Raw genomic sequence first — 12,116 nt, 5'->3', positions numbered from 1 at the left:
ATACTTGTTGGCACTCCATGAAGTCGTACAATCTCAGCTATATAAATCTCTGATAGTTTCTCCACGTTGTACGTAGTCCTCACAGGTACGAAATGAGCCGACTTAGTCAATCGATCCACTATTACCCAAATAGAATCGTATCCCTTCTGAGTTCTTGGCAAAGCCACGACGAAATCCATCGATATGCTATCCCATTTCCATTCTGGTACATCCAAGCTTTGTAGCATACCTGAAGACTTCTGATGTTCCACTTTTGCCTTCTGACATGTCAAACATGCAGCTACATACTCCGCCACTTGTCTTTTCATTCCTAGCCACCAAAAATTCACCTTCAAGTTCTGATACATCTTTTTCATTCCAGGATGAATGCTTAACTTGCTCTTGTGACCCTCATCCATAATCAATCTTCTCAAGTCAGGGTTGTTAGGTACGCAAACCCTATCCTTACACCGTAGGATATTGTCACTTCCTACCTTGAATTCCGGGTCTTTACCTTGACTTACCAAATTCCTTTTCCCGAGCAGAAACTCATCTAGTAACTGTTGGTCTCGGATTTCTTCCATCAATCCATTGGTAATTCTGATCATTCCGAACTTCAGTTCTCCTTCGGACAATCTCACATCTAAGCTCAAATCTCTAAATTGTTCCAGCAATTGCAGCTCTTTCACCATCATCGACGAGATATGCATCTTCCTGCTCAAGGCATCAGCAACAACGTTCGCCTTTCCAGGATGATATTGCAGAGTGAACTCGTAATCTTTGAGAAATTCCATCCAGCGTCTTTGTCCCATGTTCAGCTCCTTCTGCTCAAACAAGTACTTCAAGCTCTTATGATCACTGAATATGGTGAAATTGCATCCATATAAGTGATGTCTCCAAATCTTCAGCGCAAATACGATGGCAGCTAGCTCTAAGTCATGAGTTGGATAATTCTTCTCATGCACCTTCAGTTGTCTTGAAGAATAAGCAACCACCTTCCGATGTTGCATCAGCACACATCCCAAACCTTGATGCGAAGCGTCACAATACACTTCATACGGTTCCTCTGGTTGCGGTAAAACGAGTACAGGTGATGTCGTCAACCGTTCCTTCATCGTCTGAAAACTAGTTTCGCACGCTTCAGTCCATGCGAAAGGTTGGTCCTTCCTCGTAAGTTGAGTCAACGGTCCAACAATCTTCGCGAAATTCTCGATAAAGCGACGATAATATCCCGCTAAACCAACGAAACTTCTGATCTCAGTCACTGTCTTTGGCCGTTCCCATGACAATACGGTCTCTACCTTTCCTGGGTCCACAGCTATACCCTCCTTAGAGATCACATGGCCTAAGAATTTTACCTCTTCGAGCCAAAATTCGCACTTAGAAGGATTGGCGTACAACTCCTTCTCCCTCAGCACTTGTAAAACCTGACGCAAGTGCTCCTCATGGTCCTCAGCATTCTTTGAGTAGATCAGAATATCGTCGATAAACACCACGACGAATCGATCCAGGAATGTATGGAAAGTCATATTCATGTAAGCCATGAATATTGCTGGTGCATTTGTCACCCCAAATGGCATCACTAAGTACTCATAGTGTCCATAACGGGTTCTGAATGCCGTCTTCTGAATATCCTCGGTTTTGACCCTGATTTGATGATAACCCGACTTCAGGTCGATCTTCGAGAATATTGCAGCTCCTCGCAGTTGATCCATCAAATCATCAATTCTAGGTAACGGATACCTATTCTTGACGGTTACCTTGTTCAATTGTCGGTAGTCGACACATAACCTTGATTTTCCGTCCTTCTTCTTCACCAATAAGACTGGCGCTCCCCAAGGTGAAACTTGGTCGAATAAATCCCTTCGACAAAAGATCTTCTAGTTGGGACTTCAATTCCACTAGCTCCGCAGGTGCCATACGATATGGTGCAATCGAAATCGGCCCTGTTCCCGGTACGATGTCTATAGCAAACTCAATGTCGCGTACAGGCGGCAGTCCAGGTACATCGCCAGGAAAAACATCCGTGAATTCTTTCACCACTGGAATACTATCAACTCCCGGATTCCCTTTACTCTCCAAGCTCATCATGACGGAATACTCTTGAGATCCCTCGTTCAAAGAGACGCCAATGTGATTGGCAGATAGATACTCAGAAAGATCCGAGTCAGGAAATACCACTCTCTTTCGGTTGCAGTCCAAAAGACAATGATAGCGGGACAACCAATCCATTCCAAGGATAACATCTAGGTTCTTAAGAGTTAGGCATACTAGGTTAGCATGGTAGACTCTATTGTTATAGGTTATCGAACAGTACATACATGCTGTATTAGCAAGTAGAGTCTTGGCAGGAGTAGTAACTATCAGATCGAAGCTCAAAGCAGTAATAGGAAGTCTTAATCTGATCGCACATTCTCTAGAGATAAATGAATGCGTTGCACCGGAATAAAAAAGTACGGATAGAAGATTACCGTCAATCTCGCAGTCGCCTCTAATCAGTCCATCGACCCCCTCAGCATCTTCACCATCCATGGTGTAGACTCTCGCTTTGGCTGCAGGACGCTTTCCTCGAGCAGTGTTGACGGTTGGTTCCGCTTTCGATACCCTGCACTGTGCAGCTGTATGCCCCAATTTGTTACAGTTGTAGCATTGGGGTCTCGTGTCGGGACAAGCACGAGCAAAGTGCCCCGGCTTCCCACACTTGAAGCAAGTCAGCTCCCTGTTCTGAGTCTGATCCCCAGAACCACCAGCAGCACCCACCATGGGCCTGTAAGATCCTGAAGCAGCTCCTCTACCAGCAGGACGCTGATACGGCCTCCTATTTTGAAACCTCCCTCTGTTCTGAAAATTCTGAGAGCCCGACCTCATCGGCCCTCCAGTTCCAGCCCGGTTTAGCCTCCGGTTCTTCATCAGTTCCACTTCCGTGGCTTTCTCAACCAATGTTTGGAATCGCATGATTCCCAGTGGCCTCACTGAGTCCTCAATATCAGGCCTCAGTCCGTTAACAAAGCGCTTGCACATATAGCGCTCATTCACATGGTCATGAAAGAATTGAAAATGCTTCGCCAAAGATTCCAGCTTCGAAGCAAATTCCGGTACCGACATACCTCCCTGACGGAGTGTTAGAAATTGTGACTCCCGCTCATCCCGAGCACTTGTTGGAAAGTATATCTCCAAGAATGCAGTTCGGAAGGAGCTCCAGTTGATCTCCTCGTGGTTGTCTTCCATAATCCCCCTGGTGCCCTTCCACCAGTACTCAGCATCACCGAGCAACAGATAGGTTGCCATACCCAACTTGGCACCCTCAGCGGTTTGTAGTACGCCGAATATCTTCTCGATCTCCTGAATCCAGAGATCCGCTTTGTCTGGGTCAGTACCACCCGAGAACTTTGGTGGATCTTGCCTCCTGAAGTCATTGAGGCCTTTATTCTGGTCTAGTGTCACTTCCCTTTGACGCTGATGCTGTGCACGTGCTTCCTCAGCAGCACGCCTCATAGCACTATCATTCGCCTGTGCGGTCACGGCTTGGGCCATAGTGGCCATCATCTCAGCTAACTGGTTAGTATTCACCATGTTCTGTTAAGTCAAACAAACAGTTAGTACTCATCATAAGATAGCATCTAGCATAACTATACAATATGAGTAAGCAATAACTTCAATCAACTCTAAGCGAAAAAAATCGCTTGCAGACAATCAATTTTCACTCTTTGCAGAGTCACACAACCTAGCACAGAAGACCTATTCCCCAACAACTCCCGAAAGACTCGACCGTGCTCTGATACCACAATGTAACACCCCGATTTCGGTGGCGTCACTTTAGTAACCAAAAATAAACTTAATGCGGAAAAACGTGAATATTTTTTTTTCGATAATAACTAAGACAAGACTGAATTAAATAAAACCCAAATGCGAAAAGCAATAAAACTAATATACAATATATATAACAGCCCCCGCTGTAAGTAGCAACCTCGTCACGAGTAACCTCCAGTGACGGAAAGAAAAGTGTAACGCCCGTAGGCAATATGTACAAACCAAATATAAAGGCGAAGTGTCCGCAACACCATCCCTCAAAACTGAGAATAAGCTGACCCAATGGTCTGAAAATAAGACCTCCTAAGTCCAACCAACTCTCTGTGATTCCCGTAAAGAACCACACAAAAAGCTATCGGTGGGAAACTACCCTGTCCCAAAAGAAAACAAATGAAGCAATGACTGTCAGAGCTAAGACTCTACTCCTACACTAATCCTATCTCGAGGAGCTCATACCAGCACTAAAAACTATGTGCCAGCATGATCGTCGTCTGAATCAGAATCCAGAACGACCAAGTCTACAAACACTACCCTACCTCCCCTCGCAACCGCAATGCGCTCCGGTGCTGGACTAACGGGCTTAGGGCCCGAACCCTGATCATCAATGATCGCAACGGTGGGTGAACTGGAGTCTGAAGAAGTCACTCCCACGGGCTCCTCCTCTGAGGGGTCCTCGTCCTCTGAAGATGACGGTGGTGGTTGTGCTTCTCCCAATCCTAGTCCGCAGTGCACACCAGGTGGCAAGTTGAAGCTGACGGTGCATCTCCGCAGCACTCCTGACCTCAAGAGTCCTCCACTATCTACATGGTCCTCCATGATCCTCCCGGAGTATGTCGCGCGATGGCTAGCGGGGTCTACCACCCACGAACCGGGGTCATCCTGGTCAATCATCTCATATCTGATCCCCCCCGAAGGGTGGACCATTGTGAACCAGTCCGCAATGGACATCTGACAAAAGGCGTTGTCCGCCAAAACACACACAGAAGACGCGAGGGTCAACTCCAAAGAATTACGTAATTAATAGCACCGATAGATACAGATAATATAATAGCCACTTAGGCTTATAGCTAGGGATAACATCCTAGGGTTGCATATTCCATAATGAACATGACAGCAATAATAACAATTAACATGTTCCAAATAGGATTAACAATTAACAATCACATTCGACAACTAAATTAGTATGCATGTTGCATGATATGCCATGCAGGTTAACCCAGTCAACCAATATGCATTCCGGAACGGATGGACATCAACGGATCAGCCCTAGCACCAGCCACGGTGGGACCATTTCGGCCCGCGTGCCTCTTACTCCAACAACAACGGTAGTCAGATCAGCCGTAACCCGTAGGTCTGCCATTTCGGTCTGCTACAAGAGTCGTCTACAAACGCTCTTACACGGCATTCCGGATCTTATGACCATTTTGGAAACCGACGAGGTCCAGAGTACGTCCTGTGTTAATACCTCATTAATGTTGCATGAATGCAGGATGATTAGTCAAACAACGTCTCCGATCTCACTCGACACGTCGCCACGTGTTCTAGCTAAATTAAAGTCTCTAAAAGCTTACCCTAAGGTAACAGTCGATTCTGCGACAAAAGACACATCTTCACAACAAACACATAACTCATGATGATCTCCAAATCATCCGACTCATCTCAATCCGATGGTCAAAACTGCTCAACAAGAGTATCAACATACTCGGGAACTATCAATTCCCCGGACTTATCCCCAGGATAGCCCAACCACACAGCTGCTCCAACAGCACAAGAGCATCAACATACTCAAAACACAGCTGCTCCAACAGCACCAGAACATCAACATACTCAACACTTCTCAACACTTGGATCCGGCGACACTTCTCGTTTTCCAAAACTAAGATTTGCAACCTAAGCTTCCTTTCGAGTTTGTTATCATTATTTGAAGATTTAGAGGTTGTTTAATGTCTTATGAGTTTTCTTTTCAAAATAATATCCTTTTAATCTTACCGCAAAATCTTATAAGTTCTCGGGATCTCCTAATCCCCAATTGACACCAGAGAATGTCTCGATCCATGAAACACCATAACAAGGTCCGAATCTCATTCGTCCTATCAAACTTTCTCAAAACTCTCAAAATAAAATCGGCATGACCTGCCCGCTATTCTCACTACTCAGAATCTCAGATTTCATTGCAAAAGCATAATTAACTCCGCACAATCAATCAACATGTCATATATCAACATATTAAGCAATAACCACATAGCACTTAGCATATAAGGCATGCATCACACATCCTAAATTACCCAATTAGCACTTAGCATGTAATTCACTCTCAAAAACATTCAGTAGATGAATCATCTACATTGTCAGCCGAAGCCTCAGAAAACATTTTTCCAATCAAACACAAACAAGTGCATAAACAGTAAACAATGTCGAAAGCATCGACCCTAAGCATTAACTAGAGATTCAGTGAGTAGCCCTCACCTGTAGGTTCTCCAGAGTGATCTTCGAACTCTTCCTCACAAGCAAAGCGTTGCTCCTCAGGAAATTCCTCAAAAGCACCTTTAAAGTAAAACCACAGAATTCTATCAAAATCTATCGGAAACTAAGCTACCAATACCTACTAAGGTTACCCGAAGTAGTACATACTCCGAGGTACGATAATCTAGCGCGAAAGGACAAGTTTTCGAAAAAGGAATTTTCCTCCTCCTCCCCTATAGGGCTCGGCCACTTTTGGTAACTGTAGGGTTCGATTTTTCTTCGATCAAACTTGGTTCCTATGCTATCATTAGCCGTAACTAAGGGTATTCTAAACTCGGAAAAATTATCGGATCAAAAACTGTCGCAGGGGTATTTTGGTCATGATTTTTAACTTAGAATTTCAAAACTGAAATCCCAAAAAGCAAATTTGACAGGGACGTCACCGACGACGTTTATGACAACTAATCCTACTAGCACTAAGCTAAAGCGATAGTTTTCAGCCTAAAGGTTGAAGCTTTACTCCAAAAATGGGTATTTAAGGCATAAATTGATTCCGGCGGAATTCCGGCGACATAACGGAAAAACTAATCCGGCAGAAGTGATCTTGGGCATGTAAGGAAGATGTTTAGAATCAAAAATGAAATATTCAGGATAGTTTTGCAAAAACCTCAAAACTATCAGCTCAGAAAAGTCTACAGAAAAGCTATGGAAAAAGCGATCAGAGGTAAGGATTAGCGACTATACCTCGAAACCTTGAAGTAGCAACTGATTAATCAACGATCAAGCAAGGATTGAACAAAATATCTTCTTCTCCCTCCTCTAGCAAACTCGCGGCCTCTTGGGAAGAAATGGGTAAGATTTTTTTGTGATTTTCTCATCTTTCTTGCTATATATAGAGGTTGGCAAAACGCGGTAAAATGAAAGTTTCGCGAATCTGATTTTTCTGGCTTCATTCACCGTGAATTAATAGATATGTTTTGGCGAAAGAATTCCAAAACTAAAATGAGGTCTCCTTGTATTTTTGGTAACTAATGCATAATCGGTATAAAACTATTTTACCCGATAAGTTGCTTTTTGCATCGGATGTCGGAATAGAAAACTTCCTTCTGAAGAAAGATTGCAATCATCAAGAGAAATGGGTGTACGCGTGAATAATCTTCATTTGATGTTCCGAATAGAAAAAGTCCTCATAGTCGGGTGATTCTAGGGTTTTGTAATACCAGGGTTTCGGTTTCGGCAAACTTCCGATGATTGGAATCGGACGTTCGTAGATCCTAGAGTTTCGCCTCGAACCGATTGTGATATATGGAAAAAGAGAAGTTCTAACATTTCTCTGAAGATTTTTGGAATTAACTGAAGGTGTGAAAAACGACTAGAAAGGGGGGGGGTTGAATAGAGTTTTGAATATAAAAACTTTCCCCTTAAGATTTAAAGTAAATCTTTTCGGTTTCTCTGAGATAGATGGTGCAGCGGATAAAGATAGAGAGAAGAGAGAAGCACACAAGTATTTTATCCTGGTTCACTTGATAAATCCCTCAAGCTAATCCAGTCCACCCGTTAAGGTGATTTCTTCCTTCTTAGAATGAAGGCAATCCACTAATCAGATAATTGTTACAACTGCACTTGAAACCTACAAGTGACTAACAATACACTGACTTAGCTATCACTAAGATTCACTCTCTTAGTCTTCTCTAGGATCCGATCAACCTTGATCTCCTAAAGGAATCACCACTAAGATTCACTCTCTTAGTCTTCTTAAGGATACTGACCTACCCGGTCCCTTAAGGAAAATCAAACAACTGTTTGAGGTTGGTGTTTACAAAGGTTTGCTTCTAAATAAGCTGAGTGTAAACTAAATAAGAACAGATGAAGAAAGTAGAGGCTTGAATCTTTTCTTGTATTGCAGCTCTTGATTTCTCTCTTAGCTTTCTTCTTTTTCTTCAGCCTTTTATAGTCCAAGGTGCAAAGGATATTTCTGTTGAGAGAATATGACCGTTGGAGGGCATTTCTGGAACTTCCAGAACCTGCTGTGGCTGAACCTTGGTAGGTAGGCTTTTCAGAATAGTACACTGCTCTTGTACTTCTCGATAGAGACCTTTGCCTTTAACCATTGACTTCTGATCAGAGTTATGCTTCGTGTTGGAACTTGTGAAGCTTGGTGATCAGAGTCAGAGGGATGCTTGGATCCTCTGACCTTCGTAACTTCTGCTTCTGGACCTTCAGAGCTTCTGAACCTTCAGAGCCTCTGGTCCCTCAGAGCTTCTGGTCTTCAGATCTTCTGATCCTCAGATCTTCTGATCCTCTGATCTTCTGATCCTCTGATCCTCAGATCCTCTGATCTTCAGATCCTCTGATCTTCAGATCCTCTGATCTTCAGATCTTCTGATCTTCAGATCCTCTGGTCTTCAGATCTTCTGATCCTCTGATCTTCTGATCTTCTGACGAATATATCTTCTGGTGTCAGAATCAGAACCTGTTTGTCAAAACACTCAAGACAAACATTAGAGTATCATAGTTGTTCATCCACAAATAAATACTTGTTATCATCAAAACATAGAGTTGTACCACATGACCAAATCTTGATCTTACAATCTCCCCCTTTTTGATGATGACAAAACCATGTATTTTGATGAACAACTCTAAACAAATAAACTGAATACACTCAGAGTATAAGGTAACAGAGTTAAAACTTATCCTGATGTGTATAGTTTTTCTTGCTCCTTCTGAATCCAAGACTCGTGCTGAGCTAAGCTCCCCCTGAATCTAATACTTAATATCAATGTTAGTAATATCTGGATTCTGAGCTAAATAAAATAGGAGTTGTCAAGATACTATAAGTTCTCCCCTTTTTTGTCATAAGCAAAAAGAATGAAGGTGGAAAAAAGAATAGTAAGAGCATAAGACGAAATACTCCCCCTCAGAAGGAATACCAAGGGATACTTGGCTGCTGATTAGTGTATCTTCTGATGAGAGCAGAAGTGTGGTTCTGGTGACATCTCCATTCTGGAAAAAATTCCATCTTCAGATGCTTCAGAATGAGAAGCTATGAACCTACTCTTCTTCTGATGACGCAAGTCAGAAGTTGTAGTAGCATCTTCTGATGTTGTTGCTTCTGGTTCGTCAAGTTCTGAGTCTTTGTTTCTTTCTGAAACAGTCATGCTCATCTCTACAAGCTTTTTCAGCTAGCTTTGACTTGACCAAATCTTACTCTACTGATGCCTCCAAGATTAACTTCACCTTCAGGTTCAAGTTTTGGATCTTGGGACATATGCCTTTCTCTCGTCATGTGTTGCCTGCATCCACTGTCCAGGTTCCATGGTTGGAGTTTCGATGGACCTATTGAAGATATCTGCAACATATATAATCTTATCCCTAGGTACCCACTTTCTGGGTCCTTTCTTGTTAGTTAGCCCAGAAGTTCTGACAACTTTGGGTCTTTCAACAGGATAATATACAGGAATTTTTGCATGATATTTAGACATGGAGAAAGATCCCTTCATAAGAGGAGGTTTAGCAGCTTCAGCAGGTACAGGGTCAGGCAATATGGTACCAGAGGGAACAAAGCATTCATACAAAGATTTAGCTTTAGGCACAGAGGGCTCATTTCTAATTGGTTTAGAATACCCAATGCCACGCATTCCATTTCTGCTCACGCCATAGATCAATGAAGCCATCAAGCTTCTATCTACGCTTTTAGCCAGGAATCTTTGAAAAGATTTTTCATACTTAGATTCATGCTTACTATCAGAGGCATCGCAGGCAATAACTTCTTCTAACTTAGCAATTTGATTCTTAAGCACAGAGTTAGAATTAACTAAAGCATGGTTATCATATTTCAAATCAGAAATAATTTTCTCATGTTCAACAGAAGTTTCAGAGGCAGCAGAGAAATTCTTTTTCAACCTTTTATGCTTAGTCAAGAGAGAGTTATATTTATCCATAATTTCAGACAAAGCATCTTTAAGTTCAGAAGTTGAGAAAGAATCAAATACCTCATTTTCATCGTCAGAGTCTGGATTTCCTTCTGATTCTGAGTCAGAGTCAACAGCTTCCTTTGACTCTGCTCCTTTGTCTTTGACAATAGCCATGAGTCCTTGGACTTCACCATCAGAGTCAACATCCTCTGACTCTGATTCATCAAAAGTTACCATCAGACTCTTCTTGGTCTTGAAATGCTTCTTTGACTTTTTGTCCTTTGATGAGCCTTTGAATTTGCTCTGCCTGTGCTTCCAGATGCAGTTGAGCTTTCTGGATATCAGAGTCAGCTCATCTTCATCAGAATCTTCAGAGGCTTCTTCAGATTCTTCTGCTTCTTCTTGGAGAGCCTTAGCCTTTTCAGATTTGGATTTCAAGGCTATAGACTTCTTCTTCTGATCCTGATGTTCAGCACGCTTTAGTTCATGACACTTCAGTATGCTTATGAGTTCTTCCAAACTCATCTGCTCAACATCTCTAGTTAGCTCCAAGGAAGTTATCAAAGGCATCCAGCTTTCCGGAAGACCTCTAAGGATCCTCATGACATGATCCGCAGTAGTGTAGCTATTGCTGAGGGGTCTTATTCCAGCAATAATCAACTGGAATCTGGAAAACATATCCTCAATGGATTCGTCAGGTTCCATTTGGAAGGATTCATATTTCTGGATCAAAGACAGTGCCTTTGATTCTTTCACTTTCTTGTTTCCTTCATGAGACATCTTCAAGGATTCAAAGATGCCCTTGGCGGAATCACGATCAGTAATTTTCTCATATTCTTCATATGAAATGGCACTTTGCAGAATAGCTCTTGATCGGTGATGATCTCTGAACTCCTTCTTTTGATCTTCACTCATCTTCTCCCTTGGGATTTTTACACCATGTTCATCGACAGGAGGGGTGTAGCCATCAACAACAAAATCCCATAGATCAGGATCAAAGCCAAGAAAGAAGCTTTTGATTCTATCTTTCCAGAAATCAAATCTCTGACCATCAAAGATAGGTGGTCTTGCACTGTATTGATATTTGCTTGTAGTAGTGGTGGAATCCATGGGTTTTTCACACTGGCCCGGATCTACTGAACACTGTTAAGTGTGGTAATCAGAACTTGCGCTCTGATACCAATTGAAGGTGTGAAAAACGACTAGAAAGGGGGGGGGGTTGAATAGAGTTTTGAATATAAAAACTTTCCCCTTAAGATTTAAAGTAAATCTTTTCGGTTTCTCTGAGATAGATGGTGCAGCGGATAAAGATAGAGAGAAGAGAGAAGCACACAAGTATTTTATCCTGGTTCACTTGATAAATCCCTCAAGCTAATCCAGTCCACCCGTTAAGGTGATTTCTTCCTTCTTAGAATGAAGGCAATCCACTAATCAGATAATTGTTACAACTGCACTTGAAACCTACAAGTGACTAACAATACACTGACTTAGCTATCACTAAGATTCACTCTCTTAGTCTTCTCTAGGATCCGATCAACCTTGATCTCCTAAAGGAATCACCACTAAGATTCACTCTCTTAGTCTTCTTAAGGATACTGACCTACCCGGTCCCTTAAGGAAAATCAAACAACTGTTTGAGGTTGGTGTTTACAAAGGTTTGCTTCTAAATAAGCTGAGTGTAAACTAAATAAGAACAGATGAAGAAAGTAGAGGCTTGAATCTTTTCTTGTATTGCAGCTCTTGATTTCTCTCTTAGCTTTCTTCTTTTTCTTCAGCCTTTTATAGTCCAAGGTGCAAAGGATATTTCTGTTGAGAGAATATGACCGTTGGAGGGCATTTCTGGAACTTCCAGAACCTGCTGTGGCTGAACCTTGGTAGGTAGGCTTTTCAGAATAGTACACTGCTCTTGTACTTCTCGATAGAGACCTTTGCCTTTAACCATTGACTTCT

Source organism: Lotus japonicus, chromosome 4, assembly GCF_012489685.1.
Source record: "Lotus japonicus ecotype B-129 chromosome 4, LjGifu_v1.2".
Classification (NCBI taxonomy): domain Eukaryota; kingdom Viridiplantae; phylum Streptophyta; class Magnoliopsida; order Fabales; family Fabaceae; genus Lotus; species Lotus japonicus.
This window is presented reverse-complemented; position numbering follows the sequence as displayed.